We start from the raw sequence: 23,627 nt of genomic DNA on the forward strand, positions 1-23,627 counted from the left end.
AATCGAGAGAATTTCTCAGGGTATGTTCCATCATCTTTCTTAAATGCTTTATAACGTAGAATAAGATTGTATGAAAAAAATTTTGATATCAGCAACCGTGTTTATTTTACACTCATTTCAAACATGCAGGTTTGACAGCCGCACCCTGCATTATTGTCACTGACATTGATACAGCCAATCCTAGGACAAAGGAAAGTAGGGGGTGGATTCATTGTAGAAACTCCAAGGTTGCTGACGAATCTAGATTTCTACGGCATCCTACACTTTATTGTCACAGACAAAACTCCGGCATTTCATTGACTGTTTTAAGGGCACCAAGATATGTGGTCACATGGAGTGATTTGCGGCAGTAAGGACAATTTTCCAGGAAGCCCATTGCTATTTTTGAAACAGCTACAGGGCCTTCATAGCCACATACGGTCTAGCATTCTCGCTGAGAAGCACTGTCCCACTTTACCATTCGAGATCTTGCCTCTGCGTTTGTTCTTAATGACCTATTTGAAACTTGTTGCAATGGAACTCTGCATTAATTGTAGCACTTGGTGGTAGCCAGTCGGTGAGCAATGCTCACTCTTCTTCGAAAAGAAACTAAGCATTGATTTGCCACCCATCAGAGTAAAGTGGGCTTTTCTTGGGTTAGGGTAACTGGAATGCAACCACTCGATACTCATCCTTGCGGAGGAAGGGTTGAAGTGGTGCCACTATGTTTCGTCATAAGTTGCAATCTGAGCAATGAAAGCCCTTCCTTGCCCGGCATATCTCGATAGACGGGTGAGACAAACGCCCATATGGACTTTTCATGGTTGTCTGAAAGCTTCGGTTCCTACAGTGCACAAATTTTGCCATAACAAAGTTTATCGTGAATTATTTGATGTACAGTTCTTTAGATTATCGACAGCTGAATATCAACGTAACGTGTGGTGATCCGACGATTCGTCCTCCACAGCCTAAATCGTGGCAGTGGAGGTGACAACGTGCCCCTACCCAAGGCCTGGCATTCTTTGACGTTCGCATGTCTCACTTCATGACACTGACACTACCAGAATATTGTGGGCAGTACGAGACATCTCTTTGATCCTGCGATAAATTTGTGAAGACTGTTACCATTCTGTGCAAAGAAACTGGATAACCGCTATTTGTGCTGATCGGATGGTATCCGTCACGCAACTAAATGTGGGTACAGTTCTCCAGAAATGAGGAACTTGCTGCCAGGTCGTGTATTGCGCTTGTGCAACTGTGGGTACCACAACAGTACCTCTCAGTGAACACGCTCATCCACTGGGATTAGATGCAACGCCGCTGCAGCGAAGGGTGTACCGTGTGTCCCTCCTAAGAGTCGTCAGGCGAGATGGGATCAGTCCAAACAATCACCGTTCATCACTTATTTCATGCGGTGCCCAATATCGGAGAAAAAGCATCGTTTTGTTTCCTGTTACAAGGAAAATTATTCCTATAGCGGAATATCACCTTCCTGTTTGATTGAGCAGTCACATATTAGTCTTGTGCGATATTTTTTTTAAATCGATGTCTACGAACGGGGACCGTAAAACACGAGGAATAGCCTATACTCCAATTGTGACTGAGCAGTGCTGCTGCAAGTCGGTAGCAGTCAGTACGCGCCACCGCGCTGCTCCGTCGCCATTGGGTGTTGGTTATTTTTCTTGATTTACTGTAGCTGATAATACACATCGATAAAACGAATATCGCTCTACCGAATGGGCACGTAAAATTCAGCTACAAGAACAAATATTTTTATAACAGGAAACAAACCGACGCTTTCTGTTCACACTGGGAATTACATGGGAGACGCGATAGGCAGCTTTTTTTTTGTGCTGACACCAGCTACATATAGCAAAACGAAATTGAAAATACCTGCCGAAGTACCACGCCTGACAACTCTTAGGAGGGACACCCTGTACATAAATTATATACGTGCAACATATTTCACACTTATTCGTAAACATAGTTCATCGACATCTAAATCGAATGTCACCCTGCAGTTTCACCTGAATTCTGGGGGAACTCGTAGTTCTACCAGTAATTGTTTATTCTTTAGAGACAAATAGCTGTAACTGGCAACTGGACACTTTTAGCTGCTTAACACTATGTGGTATTGGAGAGAATGTTAAATAAATCGGTAATATTGTGCCAATCGGCATAATCTTTAGCCACGAAACATGCTGGCAAAAAATATTGTCTCGTTGCAGCGCTGATTATGATATATCTGATGTACTGAACAACGTAAATAAGAGACAGACTGCGCTTCGTGCTGGTGAAATAGGCATTCCAAGTGGGATAGTTACAGGAAGAAAGTACCAACAGGTTTACAGACGATTCTACAAATTACTGCTTCTCATCGTCACACTCACTCCTAGCGGCAGTAGAGGGTACTTCCTCCCACATTATTTTTATAAATACTATAACCACGTGTAACAAATTCTGCTGAAGTTTCTCCAGGCGTTCTCGGTTATGCTTTCACTCACCTTAATCCCAAAACCTCAGCGCCAGAGACGCTAGTGGCGTCTTACTCTCACAGCACATTTTCCCAGATAACAAGAGATACGTGTTGTAGTTTTGGCAGAAATTCCTTCAGGCGTTAGAGATATAAGCTGATATGCCAGTAACCCCCGCCCCCCGTCCCGCCTTTTCCAAAATAGTACAGGTAAAATATTTTCTTGACTGTCGCCAATAACTCTAGCGCCCCTGAAAACTACGGGCTTTAGTAATATCGGTCGTTATCGAATACTTCCACTGGTCGCTTCTTCTCAACCCCACCCCCCTCTTCTCCCTTACTAACCGACAGAAGTGTTCGGGGTATATTACTCTCATAATATTTGTATTCGTATCATTACACCAATAATGTGTTAAGGACAAAAAAATTGACTCAAATCGCTCAAAGGCGTCCCTGTGTTAAGCTTCTGCGTCACCCCAACACCCCCTACGGAGGTACGAGTCCTCCCTTGGGCATGGGTGTGTCCGTTGTCATTGGCGTAAGTTACTTTAAGTTAGATTAAGTGGTGTGTAAGCCTAGGGACCGATGACATCAGCAGTTTGGTCCCTTAGGAACTTGTCACTAATTTCCAAATATTCACCCCTATTTCACCTCCACCGTTAATACCGCAGAAACCTTCGCGGGATGCGCACAACAACCCAGCCATGTATCATCGTCATCGCAACAATTGTACAGTAACTCGTAGAAGACGAACAAAAAACTATCCATTTCTATACATTAGATACCGAAGCAATTCTATAAGGCAGTGACACTCTCCGTTAGTCTTTCTTCGACCGCTATTTATTTTTATTTTATTTATTTATTTATTGTTCCGTGGGACCACATTTAGGAGAAGTCTCCATGGTCATGGAACGAGTCAATACATGAAATTATAACACGATTGTAGAAACACATAAAATGAAACAAGTCGTTAGTTTAAATAAAGAAAATCAAGAATGTAACACTGGAATTTGCTTAATTTTTTATCTCTTCCAGGAGCTCCTCGACAGAATAGAAGGAGTGAGCCATGAGGAAACTCTTCAGTTTAGACTTAAAAGTGTTTGGGCTACTGCTAAGATTTTTGAGTTCTTGTGGTAGCTTATTGAAAATGGATGCAGCAGAATACTGCACTCCTTTCTGCACAAGAGTCAAGGAAGTGCATTCCACATGCAGATTTGATTTCTGCCTAGTATTAACTGAGTGAAAGCTGCTAACTCTTGGGAATAAGCTAATATTGCTAACAACAAACGACATTAAAGAAAATACATACTGTGAGGGCAATGTCAAAATTCCCAGACTATTGAATAGGGGTCGACAAGAGGTTTTCGAACTTACACCATACATAGCTCGAACAGCCCGTTTTTGAGCCAAAAATACCCTTTTTGAATCAGAAGAATTACCCCAAAAAATAATACCATATGACATAAGCGTATGAAAATATGCGAAGTATACTACTTTTCGTGTTGAAATGTCACTTATTTCAGATACTGTTCTAATGGTAAATAAAGCGGCATTTAGTTTCTGAACAAGATCCTGAACATGGGCTTTCCACAACAGCTTACTATCTATCCGTACGCCTAGGAACTTGAACTGTTCCGTCTCGCTTATAACATGCCCATTCTGTCTGATTAAAATGTCAGTTCTTGTTGAATTGTGGGTTAGAAACTGTAAAAACTGAGTCTTACTGTGATTTAGCATCAAATTATTTTCCACAAGCCACGAACTTACTTCATGAACTACATTATTTGATAATGTTTCAATATTACACACAAGATCCTTCACTACCAAGGTGGTGTCATCAGCAAACAGAAATATTTTTGAATCACCTGTAATACTAGAAGGCATATCATTTACATAAATAAGGAACAGCAGTGGCCCCAGCACCGACCCTTGGGGAACGCCCCATTTAACAGTGCCCCATTGGGACTGAACATCATTACCACTCTCAATATTGCGGAGGATTACCTTCTGCTTTCTGTTCTTAAAGTAGGAGGCGAACCAATTGTAAGCTACTCCCCTTACTCCATAATGTTCCAACTTCTGCAGTAATATTTTGTGGTCAACACAGTCAAAAGCCTTCGTTAAATCAAAGAAAACACCTAACGTTCTCAACCTTTTATTTAATCCGTCCAAAACCTCACAGAGAAAAGAGAATATAGCATTTTCAGTTGTTAAGCCATTTCTAAAACCAAACTGTACATTTGACAGCAAATTATGTGAATTTAAATGCTGCAGTAACCTTGTATATACAAGCCTCTCGATAACTTTAGCAAACACCGATGGCATAGAAATAGGTCTATAATTGTCAACATTATCCCTGTCTCCCTTTTTATAAAGTGGCTTCACTACCGAGTACTTTAATCGGTCAGGAAACCGACCACTGCTAAAGGAAAAGTTACAGATATGGCTAAGTACTGAGCTAATATACGTGGAACAATACTTCAGTATTCTGCTAGATACCCCGTCATATCCATGAGAGTTCTTGGTCTTTAGTGATTTAATTATTAACTCAATCTCCCTCTAGTATGCAATAACCTTAACAGCAGAACTTTCTCATTTAATTTGACCCAAGTTTCGTGTTAATTTATTGTGTTGGACTCTCTCTACGCAAAATGTGGCAGTACCCGAAAGATCTCATCCTAATTTTATGTTGTAGGTACATAAAATTAGGATGTTGTAGGTACATTAGTATTTACTATGAGTAAGGCATACTTTTGTGCATGAACATCGACTTCCGCGGAAAATTCGTGGTTAACATTACCATCTTCTGAAAGTATGCTAAACACCATGTCTGATATGTGACTATAATGTTTGGTCCCCTCGTCTACGCACGTGCAAAATAAAAGGTAGGAAACCAAGGCAACATGAAAAAGATATTTCGCTTATCGTTGTCTGCTCGACTATAGCGCAGTTTACTTTTATTTTAAGTAGTATGCTTTTCGTCTTTGTGCTTTCCTAGATATTTTTCAGTATCGTAAATCTTATCGTCTCTTCGTAACTGGTAAACCAAATATTCCCTATAAACCGTTCTGCATAATCCAGTGTTTCTATACTTCTACATTTACAAATGGTTCAAATGGCTCTGAGCACTATGGGACTTAACTTCTGAGGTCATCAGTCGCCTAGAACTTAGAACTAATTAAACCTAAGTAACCTAAACACATCACACACATCCATGCCCCAGGCAGGATTCGAACCTGCGACCGTAGCGGTCGCTCGGTTCCAGACTGTAGCGTCCAGAACCGCACGGCCACTCCGGCTGGCCTAGTGTTTATTACAGTTCTAGTTATGAATAAATCTCATAAAGATTGACTGTTCAAATGCTCCTGTCCACTGTAATTAATCGGAAATTGTCTGCATAGTTCCTGAGGACGCAATATCTCTGCCTCTGCCGAATATCTTTCGATGCTTCACTTAATTCTTGTATGTTTTCGCGGGATAATTAGCGCCTGTCTTCAGGCGCTCGACAATTCATATTTTTAAACTTTTCTTTGACGCTTTCCTGTGACACAAGCAAACTTGTGACCATTCCTGCTGCCCTTCCTTGTGTAGCCCCACTTAGCCTGCTTGGTGTGGGTGGGTTTGAGATACTTGAGCTGTGTTCTAATGCAGGGGGCGCACGAGCAAATTCTAAGCGTCTCCTTCGTAGACTAAGCACATTTTCCCGGTATCTTGCCAGTGAAGTAAAGTGTGCCACTGGGCTCGCCGACGACTGAACGTATGGGGTCATTCCATTTCATATCGCGACAAACTCTTCCATGTAGGTGTTTGTATGATTTGACAGATTCCACTTGCGACGCATTCATGTAAACACAGATACGGTTTTTCTATGTTTTCTGAAGCGCACAGTATGACGTTTTTGAACATTTAAAAAGATTACCAAATTCTGCATCACTTTAAAATCATATTAAAATCTGGGTGCATACTCGTACAGCTATTTTTTTTTTTATAAAGGACTCCGTTGTGTGTCGTAATTCTTAGGTTGTTATTATTATTATTGTCTGCCAGTCATTAATATGCCGGGTGTTTGTAACTAAAGTGCAGCTATTCATAGAGGTCCAGCGTGGGCTGTAATTATCGTATGGCTTGGTAGATATACTAATGCATTAAGGCGAATCGATCTAGGCTCGAAAAAAATTAGTTCCAATTTTGGGTACTAGGCGCAAATCTGGTGCGGTACACCATCCCTTCGATCTTTCCGGTTGCTCATATTGAACAAATTGTGGAAGTGGCAGTTAATAATAACATCATCATTATGCCTTCGTCACTTGTTTCACCTTTTCTGTCCACAGCTCGTTCATAATTCATTAAATATGAAACATTTCTACACGACTCCTTTGAACACCAGCACCAGTTTCGTGCCTGGTGGCCGAAACTGAAACTATATCTTTTTTCAACGTAAACCGGTTCCGTATTAACGCGTTACAATATCTACCAAGTTTCGCTGCCATACGATAATTACAGCCCACTAGGGACCTCTGTGAGTAGCTACATTTCGATTATAACCACGCGGTACAACATGAAAAGCAACGATCTCAACACACTTCCCTGAGCTACGACTGAAAATTACTTCGATTTCTGTTGACGACCCTCCATCCGAGATAATACACTGCGTTCTTTCTGCAAGCATATCTTCGTTTGACCATTGCACACACTCCCGTGTGGAGGATATAATAACAGGCGTCTTTGACGAAAAGAATCAACTGAACGAGTTGCAAACAATGAGGTCGCCAGCTAAGGATGAAATGCCAGTCCAGTTTTATAAAGAGCACTCAATTCTATTTGCTCCTTATTAGTTTTGCACTTATCCCGAATCTCTCGCCAATCGTAAAGTCCTAAGCGATTAGAGAAAAGTACAGGCGGCTCCTGTATATAAGAAGGTTAAAAGGTTGGGCCCAGAAAATTACGGACCAATATCTTTAACATTAGTTTGCCGCAGAGTTCTTGACTACATTCTCAGAATATAATAAATTTCATTCAGATTGAAAAGCGTCTCTCCACGAATCAGTAGGGTTTTAGAAATCATCGTTTTTGCGAAACTCAGCACGCCCTTTTCTCACATGATATCCTGCGAACTATAGACGAAAGGAAACAGGCAGATTCCATATTTCTACATCCCCGAAAAGCATTTGACAAGGCGTCCCACTGGAGGCTGCTAACGAAGGTACGACATATGGAATAGGTACCCAGACACGTGAGTGATTCGAAGACCCCAGAATGTTGGCCTCAGAGTTTCATCAGAGACAATGGTATTGGCAAGAGTGTCCGAGGGAAGTGTGATAGGATCGCCGTTATTCTCTATTTGCGTAAATGATAGGGCGGACACAGTAGGTAGCAGTCTACGGTGTTTTGCTAATGATGCTGTGGTGTACGGGAAGGTGTCAAGGTTAAGCGACTATAGGAGGATACAAGATGACTTACACAAAGTTGCTAGTAAGTGTGATGGATATCATCTTGCTCTACATATGGGAAAATGAATTTAATGCAGATCACAATGGAAAAAATCCCATTATATTCGCGTGCACTACAGTCAATGCTTCACGCAGTTACATCGATTAAATATCTAGGATTAAGTTGGAAAGCGACATGAAACAGAACGAGCATATAAGCATTATAGTAGGGAATGGGAAATGTCAAATTCGGTTTATTGGGAGAATTTTCAGGAAAGTGTGAAGGAGACTGCGTATAGAACACTAGCGCAACCCATTCTTGAGTACTGCTCGAGTGTTTCGGATCAACGACAGGTCTGATTAAAGGAAGACATGGGACAATTCAGAACCGGACTGCTAGATTTGTTATCGGTATGTTCGATAAACATGTAGGTATTGCGCAGACGTTTCGGGAACTCGAATAGGAATCCATGGAGGGAAGGCAACGTTATTTTCGGGGAACGTTACTGCGAAACTTAGTAGAACCACTATTTGAAGCTGACTGAAGAAAGCTTCTGCTGCCGCCAACGTATATCTCGCCTAAGGACCATGAAGATAAGAGACCTTAGGGCACGTATAGAAGCACACAGACCGTCGTTTTTTCCTTCGCTCATGTTTGCGAATGGAACAGGAAACGAAAGGAAGTGGTACAAGGTATCCTCAGCAATGCACCTTACCGTGGCTTGCGGAGTATGTATGTAGTTGTAGATAGAGATATTGCTGTAGATATACTGAATCCAGCCACAAATTTAGTTTCCTAATGTGATTAAAAAATTGATGCTGACCGAGTCCAACGCTTTTCGTATGTCCGGAAATACTGTATCTAACGGACGGCCTTGGTCCGTACCTTTCAGGGGATCAGGTGAGAAAACCCAAGTTGGGGTGTCATGAACAGTATTGCAGGGATCCGTACCGATAGATACTGAAGAGGTCAGAGGGTTGTTGAACATAGCTGTGAAGGCGAATGTCACAATTACTCCGAATCACTGTTCTATGAAATGGGGAAACTGGTAGGTAAGAACGTCGACATGATTCCAGATGCAGCTTGCACGTGGACAATATTTCCCAGAGCATCAATTAGTTTTAACCTTTAATACCGTAAGTTGCTCATTAAATTTTGATTTGATTTTTCTTTTCTGATGTAATAGTGCACCTCTTCTGGGTGTTTGAGAAAGCGTTTCACACTCCTGATGCTAATACCCTCACCTAGTACTATCGTACGTTGCTGAACATGGAGCTCCGCAGCAGACCAACCCTACATGTTCGCATGCTGACCAAACATCACGAGTTACAATTACAGTCGGCACGGGACCATGTAGAGCCACCGTCTGTCGATAAAAACGTGTCGGTTTTCTGGTGAATCACATTTTTGCTACACTAGGTCGATGGTCGTTTCCACATACGCCTTATCGAGATGAACGGCCGCTCGAAACATGCAGCGTGTCATGGACACAGAATGGTCGGAGTAATATACACTACTGGCCATTAAAATTGGTACAACACGGTGACTGCTACAAACGCAAAATTTAACCGACAGGAAGGAGATGCTGTGATATGCAAATAAACTTATCACAGCATTCGCACAAGGTTGCCGCCGGTGGTGACACCTACAACGTGCTCACATGAGGAAAGTTTCCAACCGATTTCTCATACACAAACAGCAGTTGACCGGCGTTACCTGGTGAAACGTTGTTGTGATGCATCGTTTCCGACTTTGATAAAGGTCCGATTGTAGCCTATCGCGATTGCGGTTTATGGTATCGCGACATTGCTGCTCGCGTTGGTCGAGATCCAATATGGAATCGGCGGGTTCAGGAGGGTAACTCGGAACGCCATGTTGGATCCCAACGGCCTCGTATCACTAGCAGTCGAGATGACAGGCATCTTATCAGCATGGCTGTAACGGATCGTGCAGCCACGTCTCGGTCCCTTAGTTAACAGTTGAGGACGTTGGCAAGACAACAACCATCTGCACGATCAGTTCGACGACGTTTGCAGCAGCATGGACTATCAGCTCGGAGACCATAGCTGCGGTTACCATTGACGTTGCATCACAGGCAGGAGCACTTGCGATGATGTACTCAACGACGAACATGGGTGCACGAGTGGCAAAACGTCATTTTTTCGGATGAATCCAGGTTTTGTTTACAATATCATGATGGTCGCATCCATGTTTGGCGACATCGAGGTGAACGCACATTGGAAGCATGTATTCGTCATCACCATACCGGCGTATCACCAGGCGTGATGGCATGGGGTGCCATTGGTTACACGTCTCGGTCAACTCTTGTTGGCATTGACGGCACTTTGAACAGTGGACGTTACATTTTAGATGTGTTACGACCTGTGGCTCTATCCTTCATTCGATCCCTGCTAAACCCTACATTTCAGCAGCATAACGCACGACTGCTTGTTGCAGGTCCTGTACGGGGCTTTCTGGATACAGAAAATGTTCCACTACTGCCCCGGCCAGCATATTCTCCAGAACTCTCACCAATTGAAAACGTCTGGTCAATGGCGGCCGAGCAACTGTCTCGTCACAATACGCCACGGACTACTATTGATGAACTGTGGTATCGTGTTGAAGCTGCATGGGCAGCTGTACCTGTACAAGCCATCCAAGCTCTGTTTGACTTAATGCCCAGGCGTATCAAGGCCGTTATTACGGCCAGAGGTAGTTGTTATGGGTAGTGATATCTCAGGATATGTGCACCCAAATTGCGTGAAAATGTAATCACATGTCAGTTCTAGTATAATATATTCGTCCAATGAATACCCGTTTATCATCTGCATTTCTTCTTGATGTAGCAATTTTAATGGCCAGTAGTGTAATTATGCAATGGGAGACGTTCTCATGCACTTGCACTGGACCTGTGGTAGAATTCGAAGACACGCTCACAGCCGCGAACGACCTGCATTCCTTCATGCTTGATGTCTTACCCAAAAGCAGTGTAATCTTTCAGCAGGATAACTGTACGTGTTTCGGATCCATAACCGTGATACAGTGGTTTGAGGAGCATTATAGTGAACTCACGTTGATGTCTCGGCGACCAGATTCTATGGAACGCATCTGGGTTGTTATCGGGTGCCATGACTAAGTAAGCAAATCAGCGATCCTTTATGTCGGCGAAATACATGACCTGTATGTAGACATTTTATACCACATACCTCCAGAAACCTACCAACAAGCTGTCGTGACCCGGATACGAGGAAACAGTGCTGTATTTCGTTCCTAAGACGGGAAAACAAGCTTTTAACCAAACGGTCGTAATGTTTCGGCTCATCACTGTATATATGATATGGCTCAGTGGCTCAGTGAACGAAAAAAAATTAATAATTAAGTAAAATAAAAAAGAGATGGTAATGATCCCGACTGCAAATGCAAATGTCACTTGTTCGATCCCCGGCCACTTCAAGTCTATTTACCATGTGCATTTCGTTCCGTTCTAAATTAGTGGGATACAAAACATGTTTAATCCTCCAGTACAACACTCTTTCATGATAACTTTGTATGGAAGAGCTCAACAAATAAGTAAAACTTTCAATACATTACTGTATATGTATGTCGAGAAGCTTTTTCTCACTTCTGTCGCATGTCACAGTCCTGTGAAGTACACATTCCAAGTTTAAAAAGCGACATCTCCGCGTGTCAGTCCACTGAGCCACTTGAGAAGCTCTTGCTGTGTGGAACGGCACGGTTATTTTCCCTGCCTCCAGCTATGGAGCTAAGTTCCTCTCTGGGTACCTATCTACTTGTGAACAGTGGTCTGCCGTGTTTATAGCACTTTGGATGGACTGAGCATCTACATCTAATGGTTAAATGTCCATGTTCGACCTACCGTCGTCCGTTCAGCATTCATGGCACTCTTGAGGAAGCACTGACTCAAACCTTCCGCTTTCCTGAGGATTCGTGATTTGCGTCTTTCGTCATAGACAAAGAATATTCGGTCCAGTCGACGTGGCAACTTTATCATGATTTACCATATCTAACGTGATGATATAGCTTTTAGACTGCTAAATCGTTTGTTAAATAAATTATTGACAAAAACAGTCAAGCTATTATTATTCAAGATGTCGTCGTATTAGTCTCCAATACTGAAACTTCCTGGCAGATTAAAACTGTGTACCGGACTGAGACTCGAACTCGGGACCTTTGCCTTTCGCTGGCAAGTGCTCCACGAACTGGGCTACCCAAGCACGGCTCATGACCCGTCCTCACAGTTTCAATTCTGTCAGTACCTCGTCTTGGGTAGAGCCCAGTTGGTAGAGCACTTGCCCACGAAAGGCAAAGGTTCCGAGTTCGAGTCTCGGTCCGGCACACGGTTTTAATCTGCCAGGAAGTTTCATATCAGCGCACACTCCGCTGCAAAGTGGAAATTTCATTCCAGTCTCCAATACATTTGATCAGCTAATGTTGCATATTTTGATAATACTTTTTAGATTTTTCGTAGCTGGATGTCCGATTACGCTATTCTCGTAAACGGTTGACCCTGACTATTATTGTAACGCAATCTGACTGCTTAGAACAACAACAAAGAATGAAATGAAAAATTTTCATAAACACAGTTAATTAATTAAGTCCCCAGCAACTATAAAACCCACAAAACCCAAGCACAAATGTAACTGTTCTGTATGTGGGAGTGTGACTTAACGTACACATCTGGCACGGTTCTTCTCCAACAAGACAAGAATTTTTAAATACCAATTATACTAACGTGATAAAAGAAAATTACAAATACTACAATTGCGAAAAGAAAGCAGAATTAAACTCTAATACAAGAACACACGCCAGATGCTTTGTTGACTGAACCTGTAATGACGCATTATTTAAAACATGGAATTAATGAAAAAACACGCAATATTTTACCTTCATATATATTGACCAAAAACACTCTGATCGTTACAGTATTTCCATTAGAATAACATCTGCTATCTCTCTCATCAAATAACTGCATAAAACATGGAACAACACTCTCCACTATCACATCTCACTCCGACTTCACGACAAGCAGTGACCACCACAACTTCTTGGCAAGAACTGCCTGCCGCTACCTCTACCTCTCAATAATCACAGCCAGTGGAGGCGGCGGAACAATATTCTCTGGCGCGGTGGCTCAGTGTAGCCACCTTTCATATGCCCCTCCTCCACAGGCCAGAATTTGATGGTATTTTTGCCAGCATTGGTGGTGAAAATACCACCAAATTCGTCCGGAAAAATACAGACAAAAATAAAAGATAATATTAATACCTAAATATCACATAATTAGTTAAAATTTTGGCTTTGCACTGACCTTTCAATAACCTAATATATGAACTACAGTAAGCAATACAAATTTTTTCATACATGTGGCTTTACATAATATTTTACACAATACACAAAAAATCAGTTTATACAAATGTTCACATAAAATGCTTTCAATGATTAGTTTATACAAAAAAAAGACACCAACAGGTGACATCTTTTCAGTAGAAGCAGTCCATCAGTGGCACCCAGTAATGTTGAGCAGGTGCAGACACCAACAAGTGACTTCGTTTCAGTAGAAGCAGTTCCATTAGTGGCACCCAGCAATGTTGAGTAGGTACAGACAGCAACAAGTGACATCATTTCAGTAGAAGCAGTCCATCAGTTGCACCCAGCAATGTTGAGAGCAGGTGCAGACACCAACAAGTGACATCATTTCAGCAGAAACAGTCCATCAGTTGCACCCAGCAATGTTGAGCAGGTGCAGACAGCAGTCCATGATATTCATTATCACCGATCACTCAGTTCAAGCATGAACAATAGTTTGAATGCACATACTAATCACACTGTTCATCAGCAGAAACTAAACATGTCCTAGTGTCACACATTACGTTGAAAAGTGCAGGTAACAGTCCATAATATTCACCTTCACTAAACTGACAGTTCAGGCATGAACAATAGTTTGAAAACACACACAAATGCTTTTACAATGCTCTTACACTAAACATACACATTCTAATAAACACACAAAAGATGTCAGATAGTTGTCATATTAACTATTACAAATACTCAAATATCAGTAAACCTATAATATTTATGGGTGTCAGTGCAAGCCACTACAAACAAATAAAATAATATTCAGGAGATAGGTGGGTAGGATTGCGAAAGGAAAACACACAAAACACACTCACTCATCTCTCATCCACATTAAGTACTACTGTGTAACTGAATAGTGTTAATTGTGTAAATGTAATTCTGTCAAAATCTGATGTTCATCATGTGTATCAAGTAGTACTGGCAGCAATGTATAACAGTCAATAATAGTTAGGTCAACGTCATAATCATCATGTCAAGACCAATGTTTGCCAAGCCAGATGAAATGTACTGTTGTTGAACAACTGTCAGTGAGCCACGATATGCAATTACTTCCTCTCTTCAAAAAAAAAGTATATACTGCTTAGTGATTTAACAAAGTGTGTGTATAGACTATCTTCCTTCTACTTTAGTGTTCTAGTCTGCTATCTTCATCCTCCTTGTTCCATAAGACCAACAAAAAAAATATGCATCTCACTTACTTTACCTCTTATACACCAAAACTCCAATAATCATCAGCATCACATAATCTCAATACTTCACTAATACTTCTTACGTCGATACATATAAATCTTACCATCAATATCATTTACCTTACCTCTTGTCTACAAAAACTCCAATAATCATCAACTTCATATAATCTCTATACCTCAATAATACCTCTTTAATACGTCGATAAATATGAACCTTATTACCAATATCATTTCACTTCCATAACAACTCTTTCCTCTAGTCAGTCTCCTCGAACAAGTACAGATAAAATCCTAATGCAAACCTCATCTTCCCATACAATCCGAAGACACATTGTCAACACACAACCTCTGTGTAATCCATCTGACCCAAATCTTCTACTCATTGTGAATTATAAACAAAGAAATGCATACATGACCTCTAACAGACTTAGTTCGAATAATTCTCAGTAATTAAGTACGATAACGGAGTGTGAATGATCATAATATTTCACAGTGTGTACACCACTTCAAGAATTATGGCAGAAGCAACCATGTGGAGTATTTCTTGTGTCAAGTGTCACTTCCTATTTCAATCGCTCACGAAAAATGCAATGTAATAACTGTCAATGGTCTAAACCTAGTAATGGTTTGTCATGTCGTTAGCTTCCTTCCTATTAGCATAAAGTTATACAGCTTCCATAAAACCTCCAGCTCATGTGACCTCAAGGAAGTTCTTTGTACCAATGTCGTTCGCCGAATTATAGCAGTTCATTTTCTTATCTTAAAAATATAAGGCACTGAGCGTAAGCAAAACAAGCAATAGCGAGTAAATATACCAGTAGAGAACAGAATGTCAACAAGTGTATGCAGCACAATTCTTACAACGAGGCTCTGCCAAGCAAACAATCTATAATTAATACAATAGTGTGACCTAAACTCTCTGTTCGTACACCTTATATCAACATTTCTATATACCAAATTAAAGAGCAGTTATGACCACAAAACAGAAATGTGTAAATATGCAATCCATACGCATAGCAGTAAACATATATCTTACGTAATAAACAGGTCATTAGCATCATATCAGCATAAGCAAATAAATGTTCATATGTAATCTTAATAAGTAAACATGAAGGCGCAAGCAGATAAATCACAAAGTATAACTTACATACCTAACCACATCAGCACAATTAATCAGGTTACAATTATAATTTAAATAAATAAGTACAGCAGGCACATAATTAAAAAAAATATGACATCAGTGAAAAAGCATTGCAGCCAAGCGATGCATAATATACACAAGTTACAACCCAGTTCATTAATAATCATTGTCAAAATCAGTTAACGTACGCAAGCACGTCGCTTCACAAGTAATTTCATAGAACATGAAAGTAGCACAAAGTATGAATCACGTAATCGCGAGCAGCAAATTACGTCTAAAGTACGTACCTAAGTGGAAATATGTTACCTGAAAAAATAATTTCAATTAATAGTTACCTTTTTAGTTTATTAGTTTCTTCTGGGAAATTACATTCTTCCAGAAAATTTCTCGATAGCAAGTCCTCTTAACGTCGGACACGCACAGAATTTACCTGAAGTTCTTAAATATTTTATACAACCGTATCCTGAAAAATACTGAATGTTAATAACATAATTCATCAAGTCACTATAGCTTTATACTGAATTTAATCGGAGAAATTAAACTGTGTATTTGTTTACGGCTGTCAGTGCATTCGCACTGAGCGCTCGATCAGCTGTAGGCGCGTGACGTAGGAAGCAATTGTTCGCGGTCAACGACTGCTTTGTGCGGCGCGCAGACTTGACTGTTGCTTTGAGTATGTGCCGCCGCCAAAACACAGCGCGGTATCCTTGTACTCTCCGCATGTTTACATGTAGCTGTTAGTTTCTCACAAGTATGTCATTCTACAAAAATTTTTTTGAAAGTATATCATTCCACAAAAATTTTTACGTTAGATATATGATGTATTCCTTTAGAGCGTCGTGATTTAAGAGTTTCTACTTCAACAGTGTTATCATGTATAATTTTGCGAATTCTATATGGACCGTTATAAAGCAGAAAAAATTTGCGACACAAGCCTTTTCCTTTGTGAGACAAACGGTGGGACTTAATTAACACCTTCTGACGAACTGACAAGATTTTTGAACGACCAGGACGCTTAGCTGATCTCTCTCTTCTAGCAGCCGCAGATGCAATATTTCGTAGAGCCAGGTTGACAGCTTCAGAATGCCGCAGTTTCCGTGTAGGCGGAAAAGGAACTATTTCAGAAATGCGATTTGTTGGTGCTTTATTTTTTAATGTCAATATAGGCGGTAAAGAAGTTGAATCATTAGGAAGTTCATTCAGAATGTTTTGAAAAATGTGAAGATACTGATCCCACGTTCTGTGATTCTGATGACAATAAAGACGACACAATTTATTGATTTCCTTCATCCATCTCTCTGAAGCGTTAGATTGAGGGTGAAAAAGTGAAATGAAGATTGGTTTAATTTTACGACGTTGTAGAGTACGAAGCCAAATTTTAGAACGAAACTGTGATCCATTATCTGATATAACCTTATCAACGTGACCAACTTCTTTAAGAAAATGTTTGATGAAAGCGTTAGATACTGAACGAGCTGTTGCTTTGCGTACCGGTGTAAAACACACATATTTTGATGTCAATTCCACTGCTACGAAAATGTACGCAAAACCATTAGTAGAACGAACCACTGGACCGAACAAATCAACTGCAGCCATGTCCTTTAATTTCGCTGGAATGATAGGAAACAAAGGTGCTCTGTGAGAAATTGTTGGCGGCTTAGCCTTTTGACATAATTTGCATTTGGCCAGAACAGATCGAATACGTTTTTCCATATTACTGAAGTAGCAATTTTCCCGTAATTTATGAAAGCATTTTCTGGGACCAAAGTGTGCATAACTGAAATGCGTATACCAAATCAGCTTATTAACTCACTCATCAGGAATACAAACTAACCAAACAGAGTTGTCGAGCGATTTTCGTTTAAAAATAACTTTCCAGATAGATCGCAAAAACGAGGTGTGGCCAAATCGTCCAATCTAACAAAGCGTCTAAGAAAATTACAGACACCAAGGAAACTACGAACCGCACGTTTTGTGGTAGGAACAGCATAATTACGAATAGCGTCTAATTTTTCTGGATCAGGAAGAATACCTTCTGTAGAAATAATGTGACCGAGAAATTTCACCTGAGAACGACCAAATTCAGATTTTTCTAAGTTTACTGTAATGCCAACTCTTGCAAAGATACGTAACAATGAATCCAAAATTTTGTTGTGCTCACTCCAAGAACATTTAGCAATAAGAATGTCGTCAAGATATGAGGTACTATTGTCACGAAGATAAACAGGTAAGATTTCGTTTAAACTAGAATGAATGCTGCTGAAGGTACAGTAACCCCACATGGTAATTTCCGAATTCACATTTGCGTAAATTAGTCAAATCCGGTTATTGTTTACTTACTCACTAGATAGATTGATAGTCGAAGAGTTGGTTTGACAGATGCAAAGAATAGTAAAAGAGTAGGCAGCGGTACAGAAAACTAAAAGAGAAATAGTACCACTACAGCTCGGGGCCCTATGCTCGCTACAGCACATATTCACTTAGAGCAGTGAATCCCCTGAGGACATTAATAGCCGCACATAATTATCGGTTTGTGACTTAGTGGCAAATTTGGCGGAAGTGCGTACGTAAATTGATCTAGCCATGAACATGGATGTATGTCATTCTTAGAATTACGGAAGATCTTAAATTTCATAACAGTCAAAAAGTGTTTATAGTCAAAATCTTCGCCTCGTGGCGACAAAGACCTACCGCGTCTGTCCCAGTCCGAATGTCGATTATTGTCAAGTTCGCGCGCCTGGCGCTCTCTTGTTGCTTCTCGTAAATGAAATAAATTACTTTCTTCATACCCCTCTGCTATCTGTGATTCTAAGTTCCTTCTGCTGTCCTTTCCTACTATTTCGCCTTCAATTTGTTTGACTTGCTTCCGTAATGCCTCAAATTCCCTTTTCACGCGTTCATTAAATTTTCCCTGATTTTCAACATGCTTATTTATGTTCTGGTATTCTTCGGTTTCAGCAAATGGCAATGGAGCTGTATCATCTGAATCTCTGTCCCCATGTAAACTAAGATTTGTCAGTTTATCTGAAATTTCCTCAACTTTTTCCGATAAGTCACCTATTTTTTCTTTCTGTTTATTTACGTCTTCCGTAAGTGTCGCGACTCGGGTTTCAGTATTGACACATTTGGTAGTTAACTGTTCATATTGTTGTGTTAGATTATTTAATCTGTCATTTGGTACGGATTCCTCCATTCTCTCAAATATTTCTTCCTTATCCTTTGCACGTTGTAAATTTAACTCTGAAAATTTCTGTACTATCACGCGATCTCTTTCTTCCTGTTCTCTATCCTGTTCCCTTTGTCTGATTTCTACTGCAATTAATCTATTATTGTGAGAATTCAGAATCGGTTGTACTTCTTCCCTGATTTCTTTCTTTAATTCATCTTTCATATTTTTGAAACATGTCCCAATTCGTGAATCTAACCGTGTTTCCAAAGTTCCCATCTCTTTTTTAATTGTTCCTATCTCTGTTTTTAATTCAGATCCTAACCGAGTTTCCATTGTTCCCATCCGTGTTTCCATTGTTCCTCTATCAGTTTTTAATTCAGATCGTAAAGTTCCCATCTCAGTTCTAATTGTTCCTATTTGTGAGTCTAACCGTGTTCCCAAATTTAATATTGCACTCATCAACTGCTCTGTACTAACTTGTTCTAAATTCTTTTCGCCCCTAACATTTCCCGCAAAACCAGTTTCCTTCGTCATAGCTGTAAAGCTATCTGTGTTCGATACTATTCCAGAATCTTCCATCGTTAATCTCGTATTCTGTGAATTTTCTGATTGAGAAAAATTTTGAAATGGTTCCGGACTATTTTCCCGACTTATTACATTGTTTTCAACTCCATTATTCATCATACTGTTCTCCTGTGTTGGCGAGTTCGCCATGTCAACAATTTCGTCATTCTCACTATTCATCATTTTCGCCTTTTTCATCGAACGCGTAATCATTTACAAAACAAAAATTTCGTCACTGTTCGAAAATTACACACAATGACTCTTTATCTCCAACAATACCATTTACATGAAAAGTTTCCCTCAAACACGATTAATCGAACAATTGAAATAATTGCACTAAATTGTCAAACCCGTAGACAAGACAACAAATCAAATTCTGAAAAAAAATACCATTAGAAGAATGCCAATTACCAAATCTACACACGCAAAATAGACTACAATTACTAAACTACAAATTACTACAACAATACTACCGTCTACTATTTTCACAATCAGGAGAATTCCAAGGGACGATCCGAAGCAGCGGTCGCCACGTGCATGGGGGCTTAATTAAATATTATTGATAATACTTTTTAGATTTTTCGTAGCTGGATGTCCGATTACGCTATTCTCGTAAACGGTTGACCCTGACTATTATTGTAACGCAATCTGACTGCTTAGAACAGCAACAAAGAATGAAATGAAAAATTTTCATAAACACAGTTAATTAATTAAGTCCCCAGCAACTATAAAACCTACAAAACCCAAGCACAAATGTAACTGTTCTGTATGTGGGAGTGTGACTTAACGTACACATCTGGCACGGTTCTTCTCCAACAAGACAAGAATTTTTAAATACCAATTATACTAACGTGATAAAAGAAAATTACAAATACTACAATTGCGAAAAGAAAGCAGAATTAAACTCTAATACAAGAACACACGCCAGATGCTTTGTTGACTGAACCTGTAATGACGCATTATTTAAAATATGGAATTAATGAAAAAACACGCAATATTTTACCTTCATATATATTGACCAAAAACACTCTGATCGTTACAGTATTTCCATTAGAATAACATCTGCTATCTCTCTCATCAAATAACTGCATAAAACATGGAACAACACTCTCCACTATCACATCTCACTCCGACTTCACGACAAGCAGTGACCACCACAACTTCTTGGCAAGAACTGCCTGCCGCTACCTCTACCTCTCAATAATCACAGCCAGTGGAGGCGGCGGAACAATATTCTCTGGCGCGGTGGCTCAGTGTAGCCACCTTTCAATGTGTTTGCTCGTGTGACTGGTGAGACATATAGAATGAGTTTTGGTAGTTGTCTGAGTGGCCGGTCGCGGTGACCCAACGGTTCTATGCGCTTCAGTCCGGAACCGCGCGACTGCTACGGTCGCAGGTTGGAATCCTGCCTTGGACATGGATGTGTGTAATGTCCTTAGGTTAGTTAGGTTTGAGTAGTTCTAAGTTCTAGGGGACTTATGACCTCCGATGTTGAGTCCCATAGTGCTCAGAGCCATTTGAATTTGTCTGAGTGACTGCTCTAGTAATGCTGATGATGATTATGTGTGAACAAATGAGCATACAATATCAGGCAGATACGAAAATGGTAGGATTTAGCCATTACTCCTGGATTTCTTCTGTAGTTTTATTTACAATTCTTTCCGCATTAGTAGTACTCAAAAGACAGCAATCTGTTAACTCTTTCCATAACTTTCAGAGCCAAGGTGTTAGCAAAGTGTCGGGCATAGTCCAGTTATGACTGAGAAGTGTGGCACAAACATTACCCCGACCTACAAGTCAGGTGCATTAATTGTCCACGAGTAGTGCAGTGCTTAAGTGTGAATCGAGTGAGAAAGGAAATACAGGTCAAAATTATTTAGTTCTTATGTTATTTCGTACTTGAGAAAAGTATACCTACATTCTGATTTAACGTATTAGAAGTGGTTTCTGAAAGCCGGTGAATGTGAAAACAATAGTTTTGGGACGAAGTCTTTCATGACGGCACTATTGTATAAGACATTCTTGGACTTCTTGCCCGATCAATTCAGATAAAACCTCCAGTATGAGATTTTCATTCTGCAGCGGAGTGTGCGCTGATACAAAACTTACCGGCAGATTAAAACTGTGTGCCGGAATGAGACTCGCACTCGGGACCTTTGCCTTTCGCAGGCAAGTGCTGAGTTACCCAAGCATGACTCACGCCCCGTCCTCACAGCTTTACTTCAGCCAGTACCTCGTCTCTTACCTTCCAAACTTTACAGAAACTCTCCTGAGAACCTTGCAGAACTAGCACTCCTGAAAGAAAGGATATTGCGGACACGGCTTAGCCACATCCTGGGGGATGTTTCCAGACTGAGATTTGCACTCTGCAGCGGAGTGTGCGGTGATATGAAACCTCCTGGAAGATTAAAACTGTGTGCCGGACTGAGACTTCAACTCGGGACCTTTGCCTTTTGCGGGCAAGCTGTGAGGACGGGGCGTTAGTCGTGCTTGTTTAGCTCAGTTGATAGAGCACTTGCCCCCGAAAGGCAAAGGTCCCGAGTTCGAGTCTCGGTTGGAACACAGTTTTAATCTGCCAGGAAGTTTCATATCAGCGCACACTCCGCTGCAGAGTGAAAAATCTCATTCTGGAAACATCCCCCAGGCTGTAGCTAAGCCATGTCTCCGCAATATCCTTTCTTTCATGAGTGCTAGTTCTTCAAGGTTCGCAGCAGAGCTTCTGTAAAGTTGCAAGGTAGGAGACGAGGTACTGGCTGAAGTAAAGTTGTGAGGATGGGGCGTGAGTCGTGCTTGGGTAGCTCATTTGGTGGAGCACTTGCCCGCGGAAGGCAAAGGTCCCGAGTTCGAGTCTCGGTCTGGCACACAGTTTTAATCTGCCAGGAAGTTTCAAAACCTCCAGTTTTCGTTCATTACCTCCACTGACCTCGTCAGGAGCAATTGACCATCTAAACTGCTGCTGTGGTGGCCTTATATACCCCACAGACGACTCAGTTATATGGTCGAATATGGTGTCAACGTCTGCGCTGGTAGTTCCACCGCTCCCCTAGTAGCGTACGACATTACGACGAATGTCTCTGTCTATTCTTTGAACCGAGAGGTCGCTTTCTTGCATCGCTAAGGTTACATCCGCTGTCACGGTTTAAGTACTCTTACACATTCTTATTTATATAGCCTCTTTAATGAAATGATCCTTGTAAGTAGAAGCCTCCGACAAAAGCTTTGTTTCGTGAAAGAATGCTTCGTGTTTGTTTGTAGGGATGCACTCAGCAACTGCAGATTTCTCCAGTTCTCGACTTTTATTTCACCTTGATGTTTTACACAGCGGTGGGAAATGGTACGGATGGACTGACCGATGTAATTACTTCCACGCTCACAAAGAATGTTATAGAACCCATTGATCCCGAAGCCGAGACTGGTCTTAAGAGGGCGTAGCATCTCCTTTATTTTCTTTGGTGGTTGGGTAACAGGTCTTATACTCGTCCTCTTAGGACTTTTCGTACTGTGCTGGACGTAGCGCCTTATAAAGGAAGGTGTACAATCGGTGGATCACCCCACGAATATTCAAGATTTTCACGTCTTCATAATTTTTTTTTTTTTAATTTGCTGTGTGCCATGAATATAAGCCTGCTTTCGTCTGGACTGAATGATGAAAACTCCGGGCGCTAAGTTGTAAATCAGTGTGCGCCGGCTTGCGGTATGCTGAATGGCCGAGACGTCTATTCGACTTCCGTTGTACCACAACATCTAAAAATGGCAGTCTTCCCTCCTTCTCTGTATCGACAATGAACTGGATGTTTGGGTGCATGCTACTCACACGTTTAAGTAAGCGTTCAAAAGTTTCTATTCCGTGTCGCCAGACTATAAACATGTCGTGAACGTGTCGATAACATGAATCGCAAGAAGGGAGCGAGGGGGACATGGAAAGCAAGCTAGCACTTGCAAAAAGGGCATTCCTGGCCGAGAGAAGCCCACTAGTGTGAAACATACGTCTTCATTTGAGGAACTGATTTCAGAGAATGTACGTTTGGCGCACAGCCTTGTTTAGTAGTTAAACATAGACTGTGGGAAACCCGGAAAAGGAGAGAAACTAATCGCCTGGTATGTGATACTAAAGAAAATGTTGTCGTGGTGTAGTGGTTATGATACTGAACTGTTAAATGGAGGGTCGTGAGTTCAGAACTCACCCGCACTATACAATTTTAATTTGTATATTCGGTTCGAGTACATTCTAGAAGTATCCAAAAATGTTAAGAATCATTGGACTGAAATATTCTGTAGATGTATATTTACCGTACATGTTCTGGC

The sequence above is a fragment of the Schistocerca piceifrons genome, chromosome 7 (genome assembly GCF_021461385.2).
Source record: "Schistocerca piceifrons isolate TAMUIC-IGC-003096 chromosome 7, iqSchPice1.1, whole genome shotgun sequence".
In the NCBI taxonomy this organism is placed as follows: Eukaryota; Metazoa; Arthropoda; class Insecta; order Orthoptera; family Acrididae; genus Schistocerca; species Schistocerca piceifrons.